At 41.6% G+C, this 5,990-nt stretch overlaps 1 non-coding gene across 1 annotated transcript; it reads left to right on the forward strand.

The window, feature by feature from the left end:
- The first annotated feature begins 424 nt into the window (after positions 1–424).
- Positions 425–531, forward strand: LOC120276594. The gene has a single exon (XR_005541309.1). It is a non-coding gene; the product is annotated as a small nucleolar RNA R71 (small nucleolar RNA).
- The last annotated feature ends 5,459 nt before the right edge of the window (positions 532–5,990 follow it).

Below are 5,990 nucleotides of genomic sequence, written 5' to 3' on the forward strand. Positions count from 1 at the left end.
CCGGATTGTAGGTATTGCCGTATGGATTTCCTTGATAGCTCATGCCATTACCCACAAAATCGACGTTCTCAACCGAAGATGCATCACCAATAGATATTGGGCAATTGGAGGGAGCATGTCCTCCACCACACCCTGTGCAAGTAGTCACGGCCGCTACTCTGTTCGAAGTTAGAGGATCTAACTTCTTACTCAATGATTCCACTTGAGCCGCCAACGAAGTCACTGCATCTATCTCATGGAGACCGGCCACCTTTTATTCTCCCTAGCATTCCACTGGTAGCTGTTTAAATCTATTTCTTCAATTAATTGATGAGCCTCACCGGGGGTCTTGCTACCTAAGGTACCTCCTGCTGCCACATCCAAGAGTTGCTTTGTACTCATATTCAGAATGTTGTAAAATGTCTGAACAATCATCCACTCTGGGAATCCATGTTGCGGGCACTTTCTCAGGAGCTCCTTGAACCTTTCCCACGTCTCAAATAAAGACTCCAATTCCAATTGTACAAAGGATGAGATCTTATTCCTAAGCTTTGCAGATTTTTTGGGAGGGAAATAACGGCCAAGAAAAGCTTCTACCATCTCCTCCCATGTGGTAATTGATGCTCTAGGTAATGAGTGTAGCCACTACTTCGCTCTCCCTTTCAAGAAAAATGGGAAGGCTCTCAACTTGATGGCATCATCTGTTACCCCATTTATCTTCAGCATATCACACACCTCCAGAAAGTTCTCTATTTGACTGTTTGGATCCTCATCGGCCAAACTATTGAACTGTGCGGATTGCTGCAACATGTGGATGAATGCCGGCTTCAGCTCAAAGTTTTGAGCTGTGATCGGGGGACGCACAATGCTCGATTATGTCCCCAATACTGAAGGTTTGGCATAATCGGATAATGTCCGCTGCTGCTCATTCTGTTCTACCATGTTTTTAGATTCTTCTACTTCCAAATCAGCTAGATTAGACTGTTCTTGCACAGGTTCTTTCCCTTTTCTTCTCAGTGTACGTACAAGCTCGGGATATCCTTCAATCAGTATGGAGGGGTTCCCTCGGGGTCATAACCTGGAGCTGCACCCAAAAAGAAAGAAAAAGAAATCAGAATGATGATAGAATAACAAAATATGAAATAGAATGAATAAATGAATAGCTAAGAAAACAAAGTGCAAAGTATCTCTAAACGCCTACTCCCCGGCAACGGCGCCAAATATGCGTGTAAACTGCAAGTGCACGGGTGTCGAAGTAATAATCCCAGATGAGTGGGTATCGTATCCACAGAGAGTAGGGAATAAAGACACTTGAGTTGTTTCTTAACTAATGTGGAAGATGAATTCTGATAAGTGTGACAAAATATGAAATAATGAAAATAAAAACAACAAGATAGAAGGCACAAGTAAAGGAGAAGGTAAGGCAATCGATAAAGATGTGGTACCCGGATATTGATCCGCCTAGGAAAAATCATTTCAAGTGCAAGAACCTCTATTATACTTCCTAATTGATGCAACAATGAGTCGTGGAAATCCTTAATTACATGATCCCAAATCTAAGGTCAACCATGCCTAACTCTATACATGTCCTGGAGGAAAGATTGAATAATCTCTCAACCTCGCACTCGTATAGAATTGCAATGAGCTCTAGGAATTCCAAGTGATAAACCCTATTCCTATGTATAGACCTAACCCTTTGGTCCAGGTGAGAGATCCCTAGCTACAATTAAGCCCTAAATGCTAAAATCACTTCAACGCTTCACTTCGTTACACTCGCAACTAAGCCCAGCGGAAGGTCATCCCTTAGCCTATTCACTCTACTATGGCCGCAAAGAACTCTTGGAACGTGGAGGTAGGATAGATCACACCGGAGAGGAAAAGGGACGCTCCGCTATCTCTCGACTCACCCTCTCAACCCTCTCCAATCTAGCTTTGTCTAACTCTCATGGTGTGGCACTCACTCACAAGAGTTGCAAAGAAGAACTCTCAACGCTAGTGTCACTCTAAGAGAGCATTCATACAATCAAGTCTCCAAGATTGGAATTCACAATAAACATCAATTAATTGAAAGCATAATAAAGAGGTTCAATGAAACGAATACATCATAAGGTTCACAAATACCCAAGTACCCACTAGGGGTTTAACTCTCCATGGAGCTAGATACAATCAATGAAATCGAATGTAAAAACAAAGCATCCATAGAAAACCCCGTCATTAGTTGTGGCGATAGTCTTATGGAGAGTCCTTTACTCGTCGCAAGGGTCCATTTGTCCGGCCTATGATACACCTCGCTGGATCAGTGTTGATGAAAGCTCTCCCACTAACCTTCTTCCAAACGGCTCGTGATGTCAGAGCCATAGAACCTCTGTAAAGCCCTAGCCAATACCTCTCAAAACCCTAGCCGCCGCCCTCTCTCAAGTTGTGGAAAAGATGGAGAAAAGAATTCTGAAATCGGGGCTGAAATCGGCTTTTAAAGGGCTAGAATCGGGAATCCACATGCCGGTGTGAGCGCCCCTGTGGATTTTTCACACGGGAGTGTGAAATTTCCACACGCCCGTGTGGATTCTCTGTTTTCATGTTTTCTCGGGTCGCTGTAAACAGTGCTGGTACAGTATTCTTGCTACAGTTTTTGCTGCAGTACCCTACTACAGAACCAGTTCAAAATATTCTCGAATCCATGCTTTCATCGAGGTAACGTAAACGGGCACACGTTTACGTCGTGGATCGCTTTGCTTCTTCAATAACGAACATGTTGGTGGAGATCTTGTTCTATATGCACAAGTCGGAATGCTTGAATGTGACTGCCCTTATGCCCCTCCAAATAGTTGTGCTAACTCGAATACGAGGAGGTTAACACACATTCCCGCATCTCGAACCCGACCTATGTCTTCGCATTTGAAACTTAGCAAGATTTCCTCTAAATTAGTGTATTACGACCCACATTGGCTTCTTTCTCTCATATTCGGTCTGACAACCCTACCTGTATTAAAGTAACATAAATACACACATATTAGCTTTAAAACCTGAGAAAAGTAATGCTCAACACAAGGAAAGAACACTTTGTATTCTTATTGCACAAGCAGTTATCAATATCACATTGCGTTTATGTGTAAGCTAAATTGTTTTTGTGTATTAGAATAGTTTCATGTGTATAACACTTAATTCTTGTGTATGGTCCCATTTTATGTATATGTTTTAGAATCTATGTACGATATGCTAACGATTTTATAATTTTTGCGTGCTTGCTTTGCAATTCTTCGAACTTGTGCCCAATAATGATGAAACGAATGCATTACTTGGTAGTATCAGGCAATAACATCCGAAGCAAACCTCTTGGAGATCATCCGAAGTGGGTGACACAAAGAAAGGCCCGATAACCAGGTTGACTCGACAGGCCAGTGAAACAAAATAATGTTTCTACCGACTCTAGGAAAAAAACAAGCACTGAGCCGACGAGAAAGTGATGTCAAGATCATTCCCCCACAATCAACCCTGAGAAAATCAGCCGCTATTAGTTGTCGGTTGAGAGATTAGATGATGTCCAACAGGTGACGATGATATGTGCCAGTTATTGCAATAAGTGCTAGTTGAGTTTTGTGAACAGCGAGCTCGTATAGACGAGCATGACGCAAAGGATGCAAGGCGACAGATGGATAACTCAGTGTCATAGACTCCAGAATCTAACACCCCTGGGGTTCCAACGGGTCTCTCTCGTACTCCTTCTTCAGGTCATTCTCCTACTTCACGTATAAAGTTTAAATGGACAGTGTGACCTTGGAAAGGCCGTTTTGGCCAGCACAATAAGTAGACAACTGGAAATGATGAAATCCTTGCAACTGAAGGAGATATATCTGGCTCAGATGTTGATGTTCCACCCACACTAGCTATCCCACCTAAACCATAAGTTGACATCTTGCTTTTGAAGCCCCCCGGGATGAATTTTCTTCACACTCGGATGTATCTCAGCTAAAAGTTGAGAATGTATCTCATTTGGATATTGACATTCCTACTTCTGAAGCCCTCGGGATAAATTTCCTTCTCCTGTTCCCCCTCCAAGTGATGTTGTTATTCCTTAGGCATCAGTGCCCACCCCTATTTTGGTAACATCAGGAGAGACCCCTCGCCAAGGCTGGTAATGCGACTCATGGCTGTGCTAGATGCAAGTCAAGCCAGTCCTACTCATCTTTCTCTGAAGGGGATTCTACCAAAGCAAGCCCCATTGAAGAAAACCTCACTAAATAAAGCTCCGCCGAAGAGATCCCCATAAAAAAAAGCACCATCGAAGAGAGCTCCACTGAAGAGGGCCCATCTAAAGAAGAAGGACCTAGTGAAGAGGGCCCCACAAAAGAAAATGGCTATACAAATAGAATCATGCTCATTTGACTTATTAGAAGCGAAGGAGGAGGCATTACGCCCTGTTCACATACTTCTTGAGTGCCTCACAAGTTTGAAGAAAGAGCAACTAAAATCTGAGTCGCCTGCTCTGGTACCATACGAGGGTCTAGCAGAGGTTCAACCCTACTGTGAGGTTCAGAAAAAGGTAAACAGAGGTTTTCTCCTAAAGAAGAAGAATTATGCAGGTTTCCGTAGGCTGAACCAACTTGAAAAAGCAGCCATCTCCATGTACTTGAACACTCGTGTTGAAAGGTAATTTTTTTCTCTCAACGATGTGGATCTTCTATAGTGATAAGAGTTTTCGACACATGTGTGTATTACTAGACTTTCATGTGTAGAATTAATGCTTCTTGTGTAACATGTATGCTTTCCTGTGTATTACATATGTTTCATGTGTAAACGATTATTGGCCTATGTATAATTTGCACTTACGATACATTCTTTTCAGATCCTGTGTTAAATTTTGTATTTTTGTATATTGATGTCATACAATTCCATTATTTGGAAGGATCACTATGGGTATACAACCCATGACAACACTCTACGTCTTCCTAAAAGGAAAAGAACACGTTCCTAATGATGTACTTAATGTCCTCATCCTCATGATCCATGAGGAATTGTTGACTAATCCTTTAGCATACAAGAAACGTGCTGTTGTGATGTGGCTCCTACCACTTGCTATGCAAAAAATGCAATCCGCGACAGATTAGGCAGTATATATGATGGAGGATGTGTTATATGGACACAAGCAATGAAACTTATACTCATGTCCATCATCCTCAATGGACATTTTCATTTACTCATCCTTGACAATCTAACCCAAAAGTACTTGCACTATTCATCCCTTATGTTGGAAACATATGAGACTGACACTGTAGCCTTGGTAAGTGTGATACCTGGCTCTCACCACTCTCCTTCCCATTTTCTCTTCCTTGGTCATTAGGAGGGTGGAGGGTTTCCACTGTATTAATTGGGTTAGTTGGGGTCATTTGAGTAATTATCACCCAAGCTTACTCACCAATGACTTTTCTTGAATATACAATGGCATTGTTGTTTTTTGCCAAATGCTTATTCACTCTAGTCTTTGTTTCATAAGCATGAGGGTAACTTAGTCATTTCTTGAAGTCCATGGCATTTTGGCTAACATATTGAAGCTTTAGGGGAGAAATGCTCATTTCCCCTTAAAACCTTATCCATTCCTTTAAATTCAAGGTTCCTTAGAGGCTAAGCTTCTCATTCATCTCTTCACTCTTCTCTTCTTCATCCCAATGGCTGGCCCTCTCTTCTTCTTGCCCAATCTTGTTTGATTTGAAGTTTAGAAGGTATTGATCCTTTTCTTTTATTTGCCTGGATAAGGCATGCATTTTCTATGTTGTGCTAGTGTTTTTAGCTCTTGAAATGGTTATTTGACTCTTATGCGCTTCTTTAGAAACTTGTTCTCAAAAACTTTGTTATTGTTTGGCTATTTGAAGGTTGTTTAAGTTGTGAATCCCTTGTATTGCACCCTTGTATCCATTGAATTAGTATTCCTTTGAATTGCATGAGTTTTGATGGTATTTATGTAGAGTTTTGGGTGGGGAAAAGAAGGGTGTTTAAGAGGTCAAAATGATGCCATA

The sequence above is a fragment of the Dioscorea cayenensis genome, chromosome 14 (genome assembly GCF_009730915.1).
Source record: "Dioscorea cayenensis subsp. rotundata cultivar TDr96_F1 chromosome 14, TDr96_F1_v2_PseudoChromosome.rev07_lg8_w22 25.fasta, whole genome shotgun sequence".
In the NCBI taxonomy this organism is placed as follows: Eukaryota; Viridiplantae; Streptophyta; class Magnoliopsida; order Dioscoreales; family Dioscoreaceae; genus Dioscorea; species Dioscorea cayenensis.